This window comes from Psammomys obesus, unplaced genomic scaffold, assembly GCF_907164565.1.
Source record: "Psammomys obesus unplaced genomic scaffold, mPsaObe1.curated_primary_1811, whole genome shotgun sequence".
NCBI classification, from domain to species: domain Eukaryota; kingdom Metazoa; phylum Chordata; class Mammalia; order Rodentia; family Muridae; genus Psammomys; species Psammomys obesus.
The window spans coordinates 14,499,350-14,518,575 of record NW_026596051.1 but is presented as its reverse complement, the minus strand read 5'-3'; the positions used below and the strand labels follow the sequence as shown (position 1 = coordinate 14,518,575).

Genomic DNA, 19,226 nt, shown 5'->3' with positions numbered 1-19,226 from the left:
GTCTATCATTAAAGACAGTCAGGACAGGAACCTGGAGGCAGGAGCTGAAGCACAGGTCACGGAGGGGTGCTGCTTCCTGGCTTGCTCCTCATGGCTGGCTCAGCCTGCTGTCTTGTAGAATCTAGGACCACCAGCCCAGGGATGGCACCACCCACAGTGGGCTGGGCCCTCTCTCATCAATCAATAATTAAGAAAGTGCCTTACAGCTGGACCCTATGGAGGAATTTTCTCAATTGAAATTCCCACCTTTCAATTAACTCTAACCTGTGTCAAGTTGACATAAAACTATCCACTATCATCCAGGCGTGGGGGCACACCTCTTTAGTCTCAGCACTCAGGAGGCAGAGGCAGGTGGACCTCTGTGAGTTTGAGGCCAGCCTGGTCTTCAAAGTGAGCTCCAGGACAACTGCAGCAGTTAAACAGAGTAACCCTGTTACAAAACAACAAACAAAACAAAACCTCCAAAACTATCCACTATCCAGGACGCTCTTTTTCTTTTTAGACAGGGTCTTGCTGTATAGCGTAGACTAGATTTACATTCTTTCCTCCTGTCTCAGGCTCCTGAGTGTTGGTATTGCAGGTAATTTTATTGGTTCACTGAGGCGGGGTATCACTCTGTAGCCCAGACTGGCTTTGAACTCTCCATCCTCCTGCTTAAGAGCTAGGGCTACAGGTGTGCCATCATGCCTGGCATCTTCATTTCTCCTTTCTTCCTGCCATGAACTGAGTTTTTGTTTTTTTTTTTTTTTTGTTTTTTTTTTTTTTTAGTTCCATCATGATGCCTTGCCACACAGCCCCAAAGCATTGGGCTCAACTGATCCTGGACTAGAACCTCCAAAACTGCAAGCCAAGATTAACCTCTTTTCTTCATAAGTTCTAGTCACAAAAGCTAACAAATATGATGGATATTCCTCCAACAGAAAGGAGAAGAGAGCCCAGGTGAGATGACTTACCACTTCTAGCACTTGGAAAGCTGAGACGGGAGGATTGCCGTAAGTTCCAGATCAGTCAGGGCTATGTGGTGAGTTTCAGACCAGCTTAGACTACAGTGAGAGGTGGGGGCTATCATAGCTAAGTATGCTTACTAGAGTTCCTGGGACGTGTCTTCCCAGAGCTTGCTCCTGTGCTGAGCCCTGGGAATCCTCCAGAGCCAAGCATTCACGCTGAAGTACCAGCTCATTTGCTCTTTAAGCATCTCCCAGACAAAAGGCCCAGCGGGCCCAGTGGAGGACTTTGGGTGGTGCCTCACCCTCTGCTGTGTCAGGCCACCGCCTGGGTCTTGTGGACCTTGTGGCTGTTGCTTCTCTGGAACATATTTGCAGGGGAAGGGTGAAGCTCCGGGCTTCCCTGAGCACCCACCAGGCACTCTGTCACCACTCCTTTCGTTCAGTATTGCTGGCGACTTCTGGCGACTCAGAGGCAGGCTGCAGTGTAAGCGGGGCTCTCCCCTCCCGTGTGCACAGCAGAGAATTTTCACAGTACGTTGTCCTTGGCACCTCCACAGTGGCACCCCTCTGTGCAGGGGCCCTTATGTCTATTTTACAGATGTGTAAACGGAGGCCTGAGTGAGGGAGTGGGTTATCTGAGCTAACTCAGTGATGGAACCCGAGGTCTCAAATCATCATCCAAGCCTAAGACGCACTGCACATAACCCTGACCCCTCCACAGCAGGGCCCAGCTGTTTGGGGGGAGGATGGGAAGTCCGAAGAAGGGATGGTAGCTTCCTGGAGCCAAGATGGGGAGGGTCTGGCCTCTGCTGAGAGTCCTGCGCCCAGCGTCTGCACATCCTGGGTTCTGTTTTGTTTTTAGTGTTGAATCCAGGCCCTCGAGTGAGCCAAGCTCCCTTCCTCTCTCTCTCTCTCTCTCTCTCTCTCTCTAATAAACTTTATTTCTGTGCCCTGGTGGTTAGCCTGCATGTGTGTCTGTATGAGGGGGTCAGGGCTTGGAGCTACAGACAGTTGTGAGCCGCCATGTGGGTGCTGGGAATGGAACCCAGAAGAGCAGAAGCAGACATACTCTTAACTGCTGAGCCATCTCGTGAGTCCTCTTTCTAAAGAGCATCACATTTCACGTCAGCTACTTTTCCGTTGCTCTTATAAACGCCACGACGACGAGGGCAAGTTGTAGAAGGAAGGGCTTATTTGGGCTCACAGTTCTAGAGGGATGATGGTCCATCACTGTCTAGGAATCATGACGGCAGGAAGAGCTGAGAACGGACATCTCAAGCCCCAGCAGCAAACAGATGAGTAGGAAGGCATACCGCTGGGGACACCTTTCCTCCAGCAAGGCCACACCCTCTGAGCCTCCCTAAATGGTGCTGCCAACTGGGGACCAAGTATTCAGGTGTCCAGGAATTGGGGGGATCTCATTCAGACCTCCACACATTCGCCTGCTTACTTGTCTGTCTCTTTATGTGTGTGAGTGAGTGTGTGCAGGGGCTGCACACAGGCCACAGCATGTGTGTGGAGGCTAGAGAACTCGCCTCTCTTTCCATCACGTGGGTTTCAGTACTCAAAACCACCTACCTCCCTTTCCTTCATTCCTCCTTACCTCCATCTTTCCCATGTTGGTAGTCTGCATTGGCCTTAAACTCAGTATAGAGCTGAGACGGACCTTGAACTCATGATCTTCTGTATGTACCTCCCAAAATTTATTGCGTGTGTGTATGTGTGTGTGTATATATATGTATATGGAGGTCAGAGACTAACTTGGTTCTTTCCTTGCACCATGTGTGTTCTGGGGCTTGAACTCCGATTGTCTGGCTTGGCAGCAAGCCCCTTTACCCACAGCCATCTCACCAGCCTTGCTGCTTCTCTTTGTCCTAAATAAGGTGTACCTTGTCTTCTCTTACACAGCGTAAGCTTTGTATGGAGAAATATTTGTCTGTTTTATCCACTGCTGATTTTCACCCGTGCTTGGAATAATGGTTGCATACAGTAGGTGCCTAGCAAGGACTTGAGAAATGACATCGATGCTCTGCGTAATCAGCAGGAACATTTCAGCACCAGGCTTGTGGACAGTTTCCAACCTCAGCTTTGCTGGGTAGCCAGCTCACCAGGGTGCTTGGGGAGGGGCACATCCAGCATGTAGGCACCTTTGCTGGGCTCAGGCCCTGCCCACTCTGCCACCTTCAGACTCACCTTCCCTGTTCAGCAGTTTTATGTCTGTGACGTCTGCTTATTTGTTTTTGCTTCTTTCTCTTCAGTGACCATACTACCCCACGTCTGCTGACTGCCCCTTCCTTTCTCTAGCTAGCTCCCTTTTCCCTTCTTCTCCTCTCCCTTCATCTCCTCTTCTGCTCCTAGCATATGCCACCTCCTTTCTCCTGAGTTTCTCCTAATTCTGTCTTAGCCTTCATTCTCCTGCCCCTGCCAACCTCTTCCTTCTAAGATGTGTCCTCCTTTTGCTTGCCTCGAATCTGGTTTGTAGTAACAAGGGTAGCCTGCCACCCTTACACCCTCTAGGAAGCAAGCCTAGACAGAAGCATGTGCGGTTGTGTGTCTTCCCTTTGTGGCTCCACCCACAGCCTCGACACCTCTGGACCGCCTAGTACTGACGGAGCCTTCAGTGGCCTGCATGGCGGCCCACACTTCTGAAGCCCTGGGACTCCATGGGGGTGGAGGGAAAGCCGGATTCTACCTCAAAGGCTGCGTGCTGCTGGGTGAATTCACAGGTCTGGCTCACCCCACACCCACAGCTCCCACACCTATTCTGGGCTGTTTGGTTGAGTGGATTTCTGACTATGGCTCCTGAGTTAGTCTGTCTGTCCTGAGGGACCTTTATCTAGGGATGCAGTGGGGTTTGTTCCTCACAGGTCCTCCTCAGCTCTTAGACCGCTCCTTACCTGGAGCAGGAAGCTAAGCAGCAGCACACCGGAAGCTTGTGTCTACGGAAAGGGAGAACGGTCCTATTTGTTTTCATTCACACTAGGAGGCAGACGCAGAGGCATGTGTGTGCATGCTAGCCAGCCGGTGCTCTGCCTTGCTGCATCCCCGGGTCTCGGTTTTCTTGTTTTTAGATTTATTGTTATTATTTCACATGTCTGAGCGTTTTCCGTGCATGTGTGTGAGTGCTGTGTGTGTACCTGATGCTTGTGGAGGTCAGAAGATGGTAAAAGGTCCCCTGGGACTGGAGTTGCAGGTAGTTGGAAGCTACCATGTAGGTGTTGGGAATTGAACCTGGGTTCTTTGCAGGGAGCAGTCAGTGCTCTTGACCTCTGAGCCCTTCTTGTTTTGTTTTAAAGCAGGATCTTACTGCATCGCTTAGGCTAGCCTTGGACTCTCTACAGAGCCTAGACTGGACTCAAGCTCGCTATCCTTCTGTCTCTGCCTCTCAAGTTCTGGGATTGTAGATGTGTGCCCTAGTGCCTGGCTAGCGCCTCTGCTTTTAGGCCTACCCCTTAGTACCTCCAAGTAGGTATAGTGAGTACTGTCACTATACCTACTTCAGCGCGGAGAGGTTGACTAACTTGCCCCAAATCACACAGCTTGACTTCGGTGTAACTGGAATTCAAACCCGATTTTCTGGGCTTCGAAGCAGGTATCCTCAGCTGTGAGAAGGCCGATCACACGTCACTTCACAGGAAGGCCCGGCCGAGCCAGCACCTCTCCAGCTCCTGACAGCTGCAGGAGGCTCTGCTCTGGGGGTCATTCTGGCACCTGACTGGAAGCAAGGGGAGTTGAGAACTGGCTTCGGTTTTTATGTTTTCTAGGTTGCCTTGGGAGGCATGGGAGAGGGAGAATTCCCAGACAGCACAGTCAGGAAGTCAAAATGATGATGGGCTCAGCTTTCCGATAATGCCCAGTCCTGGAGACGCCCGGGTCAGAAGCAGTGATGGGTGGATGATTGATTTTCACCCGGTAGGTCTGAGTCATCAAGGAAGCGGTTGAGCAGCCTCAGCTTGTGAGCACCTGCCTGCTTGTTCCGGCTGCTGAGGCTGCTGACTCGTGTGGTACCAGCAGGTATACAGGATCGTCCTCCTGCGGAGCAGAACTCGGGGGTCAGGAGTGTGCCTGGCAGGGAGAGGGGCTGGAGAGGCCCCACACCACACTACACCAGAGGAGGAGGAATCCACAGGCCAGAGTAGTCGATGCCAGAGTGCAGAGGGAGCTGCTGAAACTTGAAATGATTAGCAGCTGGATTAAAAGTTCATTCACTTCATTAGCTCAGTACTTACATAGGATATGCAAGGCCCTGGGTTTGAACCTCATAGATTCAACAAATAAAGAAAATAATGGAAATGAAAAAAAAAAAAAAAAAGGTTCACTCCCCAGCTGGGTATATTGATAACACCTTTACTCGGAGTGCTTGGGAGACGGAGAGACCAGCCTGGTTTACACAGTGAGTTTCAGGACAGCCAGAGCTAGATAGTGTGACCCTGTCTTCAAAACAAACCGAAGAAGCTGGGGCGCAGTGGCTCATGCCTGTAATCCCAGCACTCTGGGAGGCAGAGGCAGGCGGATCTCTAAGTTTGAGGTCAGCCTGGTCTACAAAGTGAGTCCAGGACAGCCAAGGCTACACAGAGAAACCCTATCTCCAAAAAACAAAACAGACACAAACATTTTTCACTCCTGATGGTCAAATTTGACGGGTCAGTGAGGCAAGACTGGGCTTTGAACGAGGCCCCAGGGGCTAGGGATGCCATTCACCGGTCCCCTGCACTGCACCAACCGGTCATGCTGGGGAGACAGAGGCAGGGACATCAGAAGTTTAGGGTCAGCCTCAGATACATTAGACCCTCATAAAAATAAATAGCTCAATGGGGTTCTGCAACTCCAGGCTGGGTGGAGATGAATCTATCCTTCCTGGGACAGCACACTCTGACCTGTCACTCTGCAGTCAGGCTGTGTGAGGACATAGACAGCCCAACAGCACCGTGGCACTCGCTCAAAGGCAGGAGATGCCAGCGTGGAAGACGTGTGCCAGGAAAGCTCCTAAAGTGTCTACCTCAGCCCTGTGCTTAGGTCAGAAGACTAAAGGAGACCCAGGTGGACCTGTACCAGAGACCCAGCCACACCAGAGTGGGCGCTTGAGCTGCAGCTATAAGGTGTTAGTGGTGGAGGGCAGAGGAGGCAGAGTAGCCCTTGAGATCTTAGCTATCTGTGAAGGACAGTTGGTGACACTCTTACTGGTGTGTGTATGTGTGTGTGTGTGAGAGAGAGAGACAGAAAGACAGAGACACAGACAGAGACAGGTTTCACAGCCTGGCTCTGGAAGACCACGCTGTCCCGCTTGAGAGCTGGCCTCCCCAGGATGCCTTCCTCATCCTCCATATTGTCTCTGGTGCTGTGCGTCTTGCGCATTTCCTAAGTGTGCATTGTGGGACCTAGGCAAAGGCCTGGAGTCACTGGCACGTACATCTTCTGACCCTTCCCAGGCCATGAGCTTGTGGGAGTAGGAAGTTTCTTGCATCTAGGGGCCCAGGATTTGGGCATTAGTGAAAGAATGGAGGAATAGCCCACGTGAAATGCTCCCACAAGATTAGCCCATTGGCAAGGCTGTAGGGCATTTTCTTAACTAGTGATTGATGTGGAGGGTGGGTGGTGCCATCCCTGGGCTGGTGGTCCTGGGTTCTATGAGAAAGCAGGTCAAGCTAAACATGGCGAACAAGCTGGTAAGCAGCATTCCTCTGTGGCCTCTGCATCAGCTGCTGCCTTCCAGTTTAGGCCCTGACTTCCCTCAGCAATGGAGTATGGCCTGAGACCCTGCTGAAATAAACTCCAAGGTGTTTATGATCAGGGTGTTTGGTCACAGAAATAGAATCCCTTAGACAGCAGTGCTGGGACGCCAAGCTTGGACCACCATTCTCCACCACCGTGTTTGTGTGTGTGTGTCTGTGTGTGTGTGTATACATGTGGCTAAGGATAGGATGTCAGACAGCGTGGACACTAGACAACTATCCTGAGCTACATCCCCAATCACCCTTCCATCTTGAATACTTTCCAGGTAATATGACAAACTGCAATTCAGCGTAATACGTCCTCTGAGTATTTCTTTTTCCTCCTCCCTCTTCTCTTCCAACTGCTCCTCCTTCTCTTATTATTCTATCTGTCTGTCTGTCTGTCTGTCTGTGCCCCTCCCACCCTATACTGGAGATGACCCCTGGGTCTCCCACATGCTAGACAAGCTCTTTTCCAGGTCTGAGAATTTCTAATGAGCATCAATTTCCTCCCTTGCTCAGCAGATCCCTGGTGATGACCGACACATTCAGATATCTGCAGTGACTATAACACTTACTTCCTGGATGAGCTAGAGCATCCCATCAGCCTAACCCAAAGCTGAATGCCAACACCACCATGTCAGGGTAGGCACCTGAAGCACCTCTCCTCTCTGGATCACGGGTTTTGTCTTTTTCAAGTGGAGTAGTCATGGTTGCAGTGGGACTCACTGGTGTCCCTGGGATTTGAGGAGAAAACTCTGGACTCTGGTGGTGGGTGGGGTGTCTGTGCTGTCAGGGCCCTGGGGGAGTGCCTAGCTCCTCCCCCTGGGACCATGATGGTATCAGAGAGGAGGGTCCTGCTGAGTTTGTGGAAGAGCCAGGTTTGGGGCTCAGGCCACCCTGACCTCTGAGGCTGCAGGTCTTCCCTGCCCAGGTCTCAGGCTGGCAGCAACTTCTGGGGAGGGGTCCGGGCTGTGTGAGGAGAGAGGGGGGTGTTGGGATAGCTGTCCTGTGCTCACAGTAAGCACCGTGGGTGCCCTCCTGCCACCACGTCCCTCGATGAGCAGTGTGGGCTAGGCACATCCAAAACTGCGGGATCGTGTGGGTTCATCTTCAAGAGGGCCAAGATGCCAAACTGTCCGGAGATTCTGTGCGCGCGGGTGTGCGTGTGTGCAGAGCTGTGGAGGCCAGTGGTCAGTGCTGGGTGTTTTCCTCAGTCACGCTGCATTATTTTGTTTGGTTGGTTTTTTGCTTTTTTTAAGACAGAATTTCTGACTGTCCTGGAGCTTGCTTTGTAGACCAGGCTGGCCTCACGCTGACAGAGATCCACCTGCCTGTGCCTCCCTGAGTGCTGGGACTAACGGATTGTGCCACTATACTCCACCACTCTGTTTATTGAGACAGGATCTGAATCATCAGCGAGCTGGCCAGTAGGTCCCAGGGAAGATCCCTCTTTCTCCTCCTCAGGGCTGGAATTATACCATGCTTTTGATACAAGTGTTAGGAAATGATAATAACTAATTTAGGTTTTTGAGAGAAGGTCTCACAATGTAGCCCCTGTTAACCGCAAACTCTGGAACCCTCTGCCACAGCATCTAGCAAGCAATAATTTGCCAAGATTCTCTTCTTGTGTTTGTTGCTGGGACAGAGCCCAGGGCCTTACGCACAAACTCTCAAATGAGTTCTTGATTCACAAGTCCACACACTGGTACTGGTTCTCCTTCCCCCACCTGTGTTCTCATCCACAGACATTTCCTGGAGTCTGCTCCAGGCAGCACCCAGGGTTCAGCCATGAACATGATCCCTCCTCTTTAGGAACTCCAGCAGAGCTCTTCACCCCCAGCCACCTTTCCAGCCCACAAAACTACTTTTATACTATCTGATGGAGGAATAGTTGGAGAGCCACGGGCCCTCGAACAGGAATCCCTGACTTATACTGTTCCAGGGGGGAGGGGCAATTTGAAAATTAGCACATCAGTCTTAGTGGGTGCCTGTGCCTTATGCAGACCACCAACCTCTCAGGTTTGCAGTTTTCCTAGACCATGAACCTAATGGTGCCATTTCCCAGGTGATTGTTAGGAGTGGAGGGATGAGAGCCTGATTGGCCGGGGTGCTGGCTGGATGTCTGCTCCCCTGGACCTGGAACCCGCTCCAGCATCCTGCTTGACAGCACAGCGTTCTTTCCCTTCCTGTCCTGCTGGGCCTCTCTCAGTGACCCTGGTTCTTCTTCAGGATGCCAGTCTACCACCTGCACAGACAAACACATATAACCAAGAAAGCTCAGCAGCTAGGGCGAGCTTCCCAAAGGAGGCAGCACAGCTAAAGGACTGGGCACAGGATTCATGGAGAAGTCAAGTGGAGCCAGGCACAGTGACACATCGCTGTAGTCTCATCGCTGTGAACTCAAGGCCAGCCTGGTCTACAAAGCAAGTCTAAGCAGGACAGCAAGGCTATACTGAGAAACCCTGTATCAAAAACAAACAAATAAAAAAGAAGTGAAGTGGACTTCCTGGGTCTGAGCTTTCTCTGTCATACCCCTGAGTGTTATGGAGGAATTTAGAATTGGAGCCTTGAGTTGGAAGAACTCCCCTATCCCCCCCGCCCCAGGCTCAAAAACTTTAGGAGTCAGCGAGAAAGAAGAGGATTTCTGTCTTTAAACCTTTATCATAGTTTGGTCAGGGTCCTTAGATAAAGTTAGGTCATGGGTCTCAGCCTCTCACTTCCATCAAGGAAATGGTCAGCGGTTGGCCTGGGGGCTAGAGATTGGCCCATTGGTGGAGCACTTGCCCTAGCACCATCCAGGGGAAAGAAAGAACCTCCTCAATCAAAAGGTGTTGAATATTATGAGACTCCACCTAGGTGAGCTAGGCAGTGAGGGGATTGGAGGTTCCTCTGGGGCTGAGAAAGATGTTTTAAAAATCCATCGTGGTGATGGTTGTACGCTGCTGCTGAACATATGAAAACCCAGGAAATTATGACTTTCCCAGGAAACAGTTTTTCTCAGAAAAACTACCAAAAACTTGAAAAGCATGGCAAAGTTGGGCATGATGGTGCATGCCTTTACCCTAGAATTTAGGAGGCAGGGGATGGTGGATCTCTGTGAGTTGGAGACCAGTCTGGTCTACAGAGTGAGTTTCAGGACAGACGAGGTGACCCAGTGAGACCCTGTCTCTAAAAATGCAACATGGAGGCTCCTCAACAAACTCAAAGTAGAATTGTCACATGATTCAGCTCTGTCACTCCTGGCTAAAGTCTCTGATGGCAGAGCAAGATATGGCAACAGGGAGCACCTGAGATAATATCCCCTCCCTCCCTGACAGGGTTTCTCTGTGTAGTCCTGACTGTCCTGGACTCACTGTGTAGACCAGGCTGGCCTTGAACTCACAGAGATCCACCTGCCTCTGCCTCCCAAGGGCTGGGATTAAAAGTATACACCAGTACTGCCCAGCTCCTAAAGGACTATTTTCATTTTTATTTTACTTTGGTTTTTCAAAGCAGGGTTTCTCTGTGTAGCCCTAGGTGTTCTGTAACTCACTTTGTAGATAAGGCTGGCCTTGAACTTAGAGATCTGCCATTTACTGCTGCACTATTCACAACAACTGGGTTATGGAATTAGTCTCAATGTTTGTGTCCCCAGCAAATGTACAAGAAGAGAAAATGTGCCATATGCACTGTCATAGTCACTTTTCTATTGCTAGGAAGGGACAACATGACCAAGACAACTTTTTTTTTTTTTTTTAAGATTTATTTATTCACTATGTATACAATGTTCTGCCTGCATGTACACCTGCAAGCCAGAAGAGGGCACCAGATCTCATTATAGATGCTTGTGAGCCACCATGTGGTTGCTGGGAATTGAACTCAAGACCTTTGGAAGAACAGCCAGTGCTCTTAACCTCTGAGTCATCTCTCCAGCCCCAAGACAACTTTTAAATGAAATAATTTAATTGGGCATATGGTTTCTGTGGGCTAGAGTCTGTGACGGCAGAGTGACGGTATGGAGACAGGGAACGCCTGAGCTCACATCTTCTCTCAAGACAGGGTTTCTCTGTGTAGCCTTGGCTGTCCTGAACTCACTTTGTAGATAAGGCTGGCTTCAAACTCGCAGAGATCTGCCTCCTGAGTGCTAGGATTATAGGCATGTGCCACTGTGCCTGGCCAGAGCTCACATTTTAATCTACAAGCGGGAGGCAGAAAAAGAGAGAAAGAAAGAGAGTTTATATTCTGACCCACAGGCAGGAAGCAGGGGGGGGGGGCATGGGCTTTTTGTTTGTTTTTCAATATAGGGTTTCTCTGTGTGGCCCTGGCTGTCCTGAACTCCTGCTGTAGATGAGGCTGGCCTTGACCTCAGAGACCCACCTGCCTCTGCCTCCTGAGGGCTGGGCTTACTCACATGTTTACCTGTGCCAACACCACCCAGCCTAGGATTTATTTTTGTTGTTTGAAATTGTGTGTGTGTTGGTATGTGCACCTGAGTACAGATATCCAGAGGCCAGAGAAATCAGATAGCCTGGGGCTAGAGTTCGAGACCGACGAGCTACCTGATGTGGGTCCTGGGAAAGGAACTCGGGTCCTCTGGAAGAGCAGTCTGAGGTCTTGGCCCCTGAGACGTCGCTCCAGCCCTGGGTCCTAGACTAATGCAGATGTAGAGGGTCATTTATAGGTAACGTGGAAGCAGAAGCAAGGTGGGGAAGGTCGGAGGCCATCAGGGGCTGGGAGACCGGAGGGTGCGGACTCTGAGAATGGTCAGAGTCTTTATGACCCTCCTTGCTACACAGCAGACGCTGACGGTGAATATTGCTGGCAGAGTTAGATGCAAAGCTCTGTGTCCGGAATATCATGACTGCATCCTAAGTGCTTTACCCCAGTGTTCTGCAGATGGCCCTCCCTCCTAGGCTGGGGGGAGAGGAGGGGCCCGGCCTGCTGTCTGCTGCAGGGGAAGGGGAGGGAGAGCAAGTAAGGCATATGGCTCATTGGGCTTTTTGTCACCTTGGAATAGGAGTGGCTTTCCAGGGGTTGGCTGCCTCTCGACACACTTAAAACTACTTCAGACTATGGGGTTGCTGTTTCTCTCTCTGCCCTGTATGGGTTGGCTTCCTTCATCCCTTGTGGCTGTTTTCTGGGGGCTAATGTCGTTCAAGGCACTATGCATGACACAGAACAGGAACTCCCAACTGTATGCCCCACAAGGTGCTGAGCTGGAGACCTCTGACCCAGCTCTGCAGGCCACCATCACAGTACTCAGGGTGTTCTGTGGTGCCCAGCAGAGCCAGGACTGGAGTGCCTGTATTCTCTGCTCCCTGCTCTGCACCAGAACAATATTCTCAATTGCTGTCATAAAAGTGGTCATCGCTCACAAAGTACTGTTTGTGACACCACCTCAGCTACCTTGTCAGCGAGTTATGTCATCGTCTTGCCTTGGACTCTCAATTTCTGTTTTTCCTTCCCCATATGGCCCCTCCTAGCCAGAAACTCCAGACTGCTTCTGGTCTCCAGAGCCAGCTGTAGAAGTCAGGGCCCGAGGCCTTCCTCCTACCTCTCTTTCCACCTAGCTGCAGGGACAATCACCAGGTGCCACTCAGGGGTCCTCTCTGGCCTTCAGCTCACCCTGAGCTGGAACCATCTGAGCCCAACTCAGCACCAGCTCACAAGCCGGTCCCTCTGCGGAGCCTGGGCCACCGTAGGGGATCTTCTGGGCCCTGGCGCCTGCCTGTTCTCTGCACTGCACCAGAGCCGCAGTGCCTGATTTACGGCTCTCTGTGGGCTCTCTCCAGAACTGCTGGCAAACAGTCCTCTTGGAGAGCTCTGTCTAGGTCCCTGTTTGCAGATGGTCAGGCTGTTTCAGACCACAGCCTGGGCCCAGCAGGCCTCCAAGATGTTAGGGCAGGTTGTCCCAACATAACTATGTTGGGCTGGGTGTCTTCAAGTGTCTTAGGGGGAAAATTAAAGCAAAACTCAATGTCCCCCAGTTTCTCCATTTGTCTGGGTAAATGATTTGGAAGCCAGCTAGCTACCACTATCCATATTTCTAATTCCCCTCCATATCTCCCTGCCAATGAGTCCTTCAACTGAAGCACTTATGTGTCCCCATGGGGACCATGACAACTAGGCAGACAGGAGCCGACCAAAAAGAGAGGTATAATAGCGGAGGAGGAGGAGCCACGCAGCCTTGCAGCTCTGTGGCTTTGGACAGGACTCCTGCCTCCCTCAGTGCTTCTAGTCTCTAGTCCCAGCCGTTAAAATAGGATCCCTGTGCTGGGCCCAGCACTAGCAAGCAACCGTAAACATGGGTCTCCTGCTCCCTCAAGGCCCAGCATCCCTAGCCTCGCTCCCAGGATCCAGGCCAAAGCTCCAGGCAACAGCAGGAAGATGCGTTTGTGTTGCTCAAGGCAGTGGTGACACAGCACTTGGCGGTGGCATCTCCAAGTGTTCTAGGTGATCCCAGCTCTATGGCAGGCAGGAAGAGGGACATCCGAGTGGGTCCCAACACTGGGGGTCTGTGAGGAGGGCGTAGGACGGCCAGGAGCTTGACAGTCTGCTCTCCAATGGTTGCTCTGCTCCTGTGGAGAGCAGGCCTACAGCACCTCCGTGCAGTACCTCCGTCTTAGAACTGTGACAGCACCTCGGCTCAGTTAGCAGAGAGGTTGCTCAGCTGGCCCAAGGTCATCCAGAAGAGGCTTGAGATCTGACGCCTATAGTTCCTGTAAACAATGCTGTTCTTCCCATTGTTCCCAGTGCAGGCTTCCTTCCCACTCCTGGAATAACTTGTTGGCTCTCATGCGACAGCCATTGCTCTTGCTATTCTCCCTTGCTCATTCCTGATCCCCCTCCACTGGTTCATCCACTCACTGCTAGTCCAGAATCTACTTTGAGTCAGGCATAATGGCACAAGTCTGTAATCCCAGTCAGAAGTTCAAGGCCTGCCTGAGCTATGTGAAAACCTGTCTCAAAAAAAAAAAAAAAAAAAAAAAAAAAGGAAAGCAAGCAAGCAAGCTAGGTGGCGCACACCTTTAGTCCTAGAGCTTGGGAGGCAGAGACCGGTGGGTCCCTATGCATTCAAGGCCAGCCTGGTCTACACAGTGAGACCCAGGCCAGCCGTAAATACATGGCGAGACCCTATCTGTCCCAAAAAATGGGAACCTTTCTTTCATTGCCTCTGTTGGGATGAGTGGAACTTTTTTTCTTGTTTCCCCCATGCTACACTCATTCTAACAATCATCTTTCTCTTTAAAAAAAAAAAAATTGTTTTGAAAATTATGACATAATAACATAATTTCTCTTTTTCTTTGTTATTATATATATGTGTGTGTGTATATGAGCATGACTGTAGATTCCTTTTTTCTTTTAGTTTAGTTTAGTTTGGTTGTTTGAGTCAGGGTTTCTCTGTGTAGCCCTATCTGTCCAGGAACTCGCTCTATAGACCAGGCTGGCCTTGAATTCAGCCATCCTCTGCCTCTTGAGTGTTGGGCTTAAATATGTGCTCCGTCATAGCCCAATGATTGTATATTCCTGTGTACATGAGCGCAGCCTGCTCTGCCTGTGGCTTGTGTGTGTACTTTTTCAGGATAACCAGTTGCCACGCCCTCCTGGGGAAGACTTTTTCTGGCTTAACACTCAGCTTTCTCGATCAGAGCATTTGTCAACCTGTCTGGTTCTTGCAGCGGACTCAGCCCCAGTACCCGTGTACCGAACCCTGACCATGGGCCAAGGGTCTTGCTGGGAGATGCTGAATACCCCACTGTGCGTCCTGTGCACGCTGTAGCGCTGGGGCTGGAACCAGGGCAGCCGAGACAAACGTTCTTCCCCCGAGTGACACTCCCAGCCTCGGGTTCTGAGCTCTTAAAATTGTTTGTAAATGGCTCAGAAATCCAAAAGCCTTTCTCCAAATGAAGACAGTGCAGTGACCCATTCCCAGCTAACATAAGTCCTTAAAAAGCTCAGGATGTGTCTCTAACTCTTTCTAAGCAGGTTTCTATACTCCCAGACAAGTCCAGTGTGTGTTTATTGGAGTCTGTGAGATGCCTTCCACCCCATACTGTGGGCCCACCATGCCCTGGCAGCAGTGTGGGCCCCTGAGTCTTTGGTGCCCCCCCCTGAGCTCTGGGCTCCTCCTCCTGTAGCTGCTGTGCCTCCCCATGGCCAGCTGCCTGGCCAGCGCTCGCCTTGTGCCACGCTCCTGCTCACTGCCCCGGTCACTGCTGTGCTCCAGGGCTCCACCAGGTTGTAGGGGTTGCCCTTCAACAGGCTTCTTGACTCTCCCCACCCTAGGTGAATGAGTGACCCTAGGGATCCTCCTCTCTCCAAGGACAGACATCCAAAGGTTGAAATCTCCTTGAGGAATAGGGGAGACTGAGTTAATTCTAGAGACCCTGGGGCTTTTCCAGTGTACAGTTTGCCTCTTATTCTGGAGGCGTCAGGGTCTTGGAGCCAGTGCTTAGAACTCAGGCTCTTTCCCACAGACTGGGACTGAATATGCACCAACAAGATGCGGATTGTAGTTACTGTCATTATTGCTGTGCTTTTACCTGGCGTCCTTAGGTAGATGGGCAGCCGAGACCCAGAACACCCCCACACCTCCGAGCAGGTGCCGCTCAGTGGAGGAATCCAATGACAGCAATCCGCTCTCATCTGGAGAGGGGACAGCAGCGTGTGTGTGCCCAGGTCAGGAGAGGAAGGGAGGGGCTCACGGAAAGCCAGAGTGGGGGTTATAGACATCCCTGGTCGGGGAGTCAGCCTCAGTCTTTCCTCCTGTTAACCCCATGGGATTTGGTATGGTTGAGAAGGGATGCCCGAGCAGCTCTTTGACACCTGCAGAGTGGAAGTCACAAGCAGGCGGCCCACAGGATTTGGAGAATTGACAGTGACGGCTGGGGCACGGCATGAGCCCTGGGAATGTGTGGGAGTGAACTTAAACAACCGAGAAGATGCCATAGTCATTTATTTAGAGACAAGATGTAGCCAGGGATGACCTTGAGCTTTGGTCTTCCTGTCTCCACCTCCCATGCCTGGTTTCTGCAGTGGGGATGGAAGCGGGGCTTTGTGCATGCTCTGCAGGCACCCTATCTACGGAGCGGCATCCTCAGCCTGAGATGTTTTTCGAACACAAAATGAGCTTTTGAGAAACAACACAAAAACCCACCCAGCTATTTCACACAAATTTTAAAAGATGTGTATGTGAGAGAAAGAGATTTGAAGTAGATGCTTTAGGAGAAAAATAGGGAGCACAAGAAGGGCAATTGGAAAAGTCCAATGGGAGTTAAGTAGCCTGTGTGTGTGTGTGTGTGTGCGCGTGTAGACTGTATGACCAGATCTAAGCCCTTTGGAACTGTGAGTGACAGTGTCCTTGAGGAACAGAGACCCTGGGGAAATCCCAGCCCCTACACACTAAAACCAATGCCGGCCCCTTGGTGTTTCTCATTGGCTGGACCTAACCAGCGCTGGCTGGCAAAGGAGCTTGGAAAATGAAGTCTGCAGAGGTAAGTTCTCAGGAGGCTGAGCATGCAGTGGAAGGCCAGGCAGTGGGTCCAAGGTCGCACTGCAAATACCCAAACAGCAGGAACACTTGTCAACATTAACCGGCTGACCATATACTCCTGAGAGGAATACCAGAGTATTCAGGAGGGGTTCCAGACCTGCCCAGAATTCCCCCATGGAATTTGAAGGAGAGTTGTACTAGCAAAAGGGATGTGATACAGTCCTATAATACTGGCTACTTAAATGGCTGAGGCAGGAAAGCCCATCTGGACAACACAGAGAGAGAGGAGAGCTATGCTCACAGCAAAGGCCTCCTGGCTCCTGGGAAGCTGAGACCTCCAGCTCTGGAGTTGGAGGTACTGTAAATCCAGACTGTAGCCACAACCGAGGACCCTGTGCCTTAAGAAGCAGGTTCTCACTAGACAAGGATGCTAACACGTCCATCACAGAGAGACAGGGTTACAGAGCAGGGGTAAGAGTAGAGGGTCCCCACACGGTTACCAAGACGCAGGCCAGGGCTGCCATGATGCTGGGCCTTTCCTCTGACCCCCAAGAGGAAGAGAACTCTGTAGCCTCTCCACCCTGCCCCAACTTCCTCCCAGGCAGCACACTGGCAGGAATTCGTCCTCTGGAAAGGGATGCAGGAAAATGCTCCTTTTTTGATGAGACAGCAATGAGGTGATGTCTGGGTTTTTATAGCCTCATGGTTGAACTGGTGCCAGATGCCAGTCCAGCCAAATCCCATGAGCTACATTTGTCCTCTGTGCTCCTGGCCTTGGGGAGGCCTTCTGGGGGGTCTACTTTGAGATCCAGCCTTTGGGGAAAAGTTGCCTATAGCAAATGAAACCTACAACTTCCACTGGGTAACCAGGCAGAGTCCTCAAAACAATCTCTATCTTTCTCTCTCTCTCCCTCCCTTCTTCTCCCTTTCTCCTTTCTTCTCCCTTTCTTTTTTTTTCCTCTCCCTCTCTTCAGGGTCTCATGTAGCCCAGGCTAACCCTGGACTCAGTATGTAGCCAAGCAGGACCTGGAGCTCCTGATCTTTCTCCTTCACCTCCAAATTTGAGTCTTTTATTTAATAAATAAAAACCTACTACTTTTATTTCATCTTACCAAAGTAAGTAACTCTCTGACGTGTAGGAACTACCATTCACCCTTTTGGAGGATAAGCCAAGGCCTTTATGGGTTTACTGTCTTGCCTTTAGGGCCCCAGGGCTAAGTGTTAAGTCATGGCTTCATGCTATGGATGATCTGTGAGTCAGACTTCCAAGGCTTGAGTCTTCTTGATTATTCTGGGTCCCTTGCTGACTCTCAGTATGCTCCACAAAAGGATCAGTGGCCTAGGGAATTTGAAATTGTTAATGAAATTACACAGACATTTTATTTTATTTCACTTTAACATTTTTTAAATAACTTATTTAATTTTATTTGATGTGCATCAGTGTGAAGGTGTCAGATGCCATGGAACTGGAGTTACAGACAGTTGTGAGCTGCCATGTGGGTGCTGGGAATTGAACCTGGGTGCTTTGGAAGAGCAGACAGTGCTCTTAACCACTGAGCCATCTCTCTAGCCCCCCCCCCCCTTTAACATTTTGTTTTCTTTTTATGTTGCTTCTTTTGAAACAGGATTTCCCAGTGGAGCCTGGAACTTGCTGTGTATCCCTAGCTGGCCTCAAACTCAAAACCCTCCTGCCTCAGTCTCGTGGGTGCTGGGAGCACAGGTGTTTGCCACCATACCTGCTTTAGGAAAGTACTTTAAATGGAAAGGAATCCCTAAAAACAAACGTGTAAAAGGCATACCCCACGACAGACGTGTCTGCGGGCTCTGTGAGAGCCCAGGAGGCCCTGCTCTCCAGAGAGGAGCCTGGAGCTGCCCATCCTTTGACTCTGCAGACTTCCCTCTGCATTCCAAAGTGTATCTTAAAACCTAGGCTTTTAAACAACCGTCCTGTACTTACCCTTGTTTTGCAATTTGCTTTTTTTTTTTTTTTTTTTTTTTTTTTTTTTTTGCAAACAGCAGCAGCAGCTCTGTGGGGATGGGGATGAAAGGAACATGTGCTTCGCACTCTAAAGCCCTAGGGATCCAGAGAGCAAAAACCCAAACCAATCAAAAAGAAACGAAGAAATTCTCAACCTGGCAGGTTCTCGGTGGGTCTGGTAGGAGCGGAAGTGACTTGTAAATTGAACAAAATACCGTGTCCTGTGCATCTATGAGGACTGTTCAGAGGCAGTGTCTGCGACCCTCTTCTAAAATTTAAGAATGATCCAGATGCAAGCTGTTTGATTTTAGATAGGGAAAGAGAGGCCAGGATGGAAAGAGACCCAGAGAAAGCAGATGGGGAGCCGGCCCCTCAGATGGCCTTGAGATTGGTACCAGAATACTGCAGTTGCCTGGACCTGGGCATCCTGCCCTGGCCTCGTCAAGGAGCTGTGTCCTGCAGAGCCAGAGGAGGACGAGGGAGGCAGCCTGCCCAAGCTGCCAGCAGGAGCCTCTGCAGTCCCTACTGAGAGATCTACAGCTGCCAGGTACTCCTGGAGGTTACAGGGAAAAGGCCCGGTGTAGTACCAGGGGCTCTGCGGTGCCGGGAGGAGGCCTGGCTTCTGCAGGCTCTGCTCAGCCCTCCCAGAAGCAGCCTAAGCTAGTGCAAGCATGCGAGGGTGAGGGGCAAGCAAGAACCACTAAGGGCAGAGCCTGAGCCCGGGACCTGTCTCCTCTCCTTTCATTCCGGGTATCATCACTGTTTTTATGACACCGTGTGCCTAGTAGGCCGGAGCTCATCCGCGGAACTGCATCTCAGGCCATCTGAGAATGATTAATCAGTGCCGTCAGGCAGGCTTTCTGGAGCGTGGATACTCCTGGCTTTCCCAGTTGCAGCAGGGTGGGCTCCTGTCACACACACAAGCAGCCGCCATCGAGAAAGTGTCTTGTGCTAAGCATGGCACACGCATACACCCACACTCCCACACACTTCATCCTTGAATTCGCCCCAGCCAAGCTGCCCCAAGCTGTCTCCCCACTCAGAGAGGCCAAAATGCTCGCACGGCAGCTGGGGCTATAGCTCAGTAAGTGTTCACAAAAATCAAAGACCTGCAC

General features: G+C 50.9%; 1 protein-coding gene across 1 annotated transcript in view; it reads left to right on the top strand.

Annotated features, from left to right (window-relative positions):
• The first annotated feature begins 773 nt into the window (after positions 1-773).
• Ap1b1 (adaptor related protein complex 1 subunit beta 1) overlaps positions 774-19,226 on the top strand; it is a 79,975-nt gene continuing 61,522 nt past the window's right edge. Inside the window, exon 1 of the mRNA XM_055624257.1 lies at positions 774-939. The gene's annotated coding sequence lies outside the window, so the exon portion shown is untranslated. The remainder of the gene's footprint in view (positions 940-19,226) is intronic.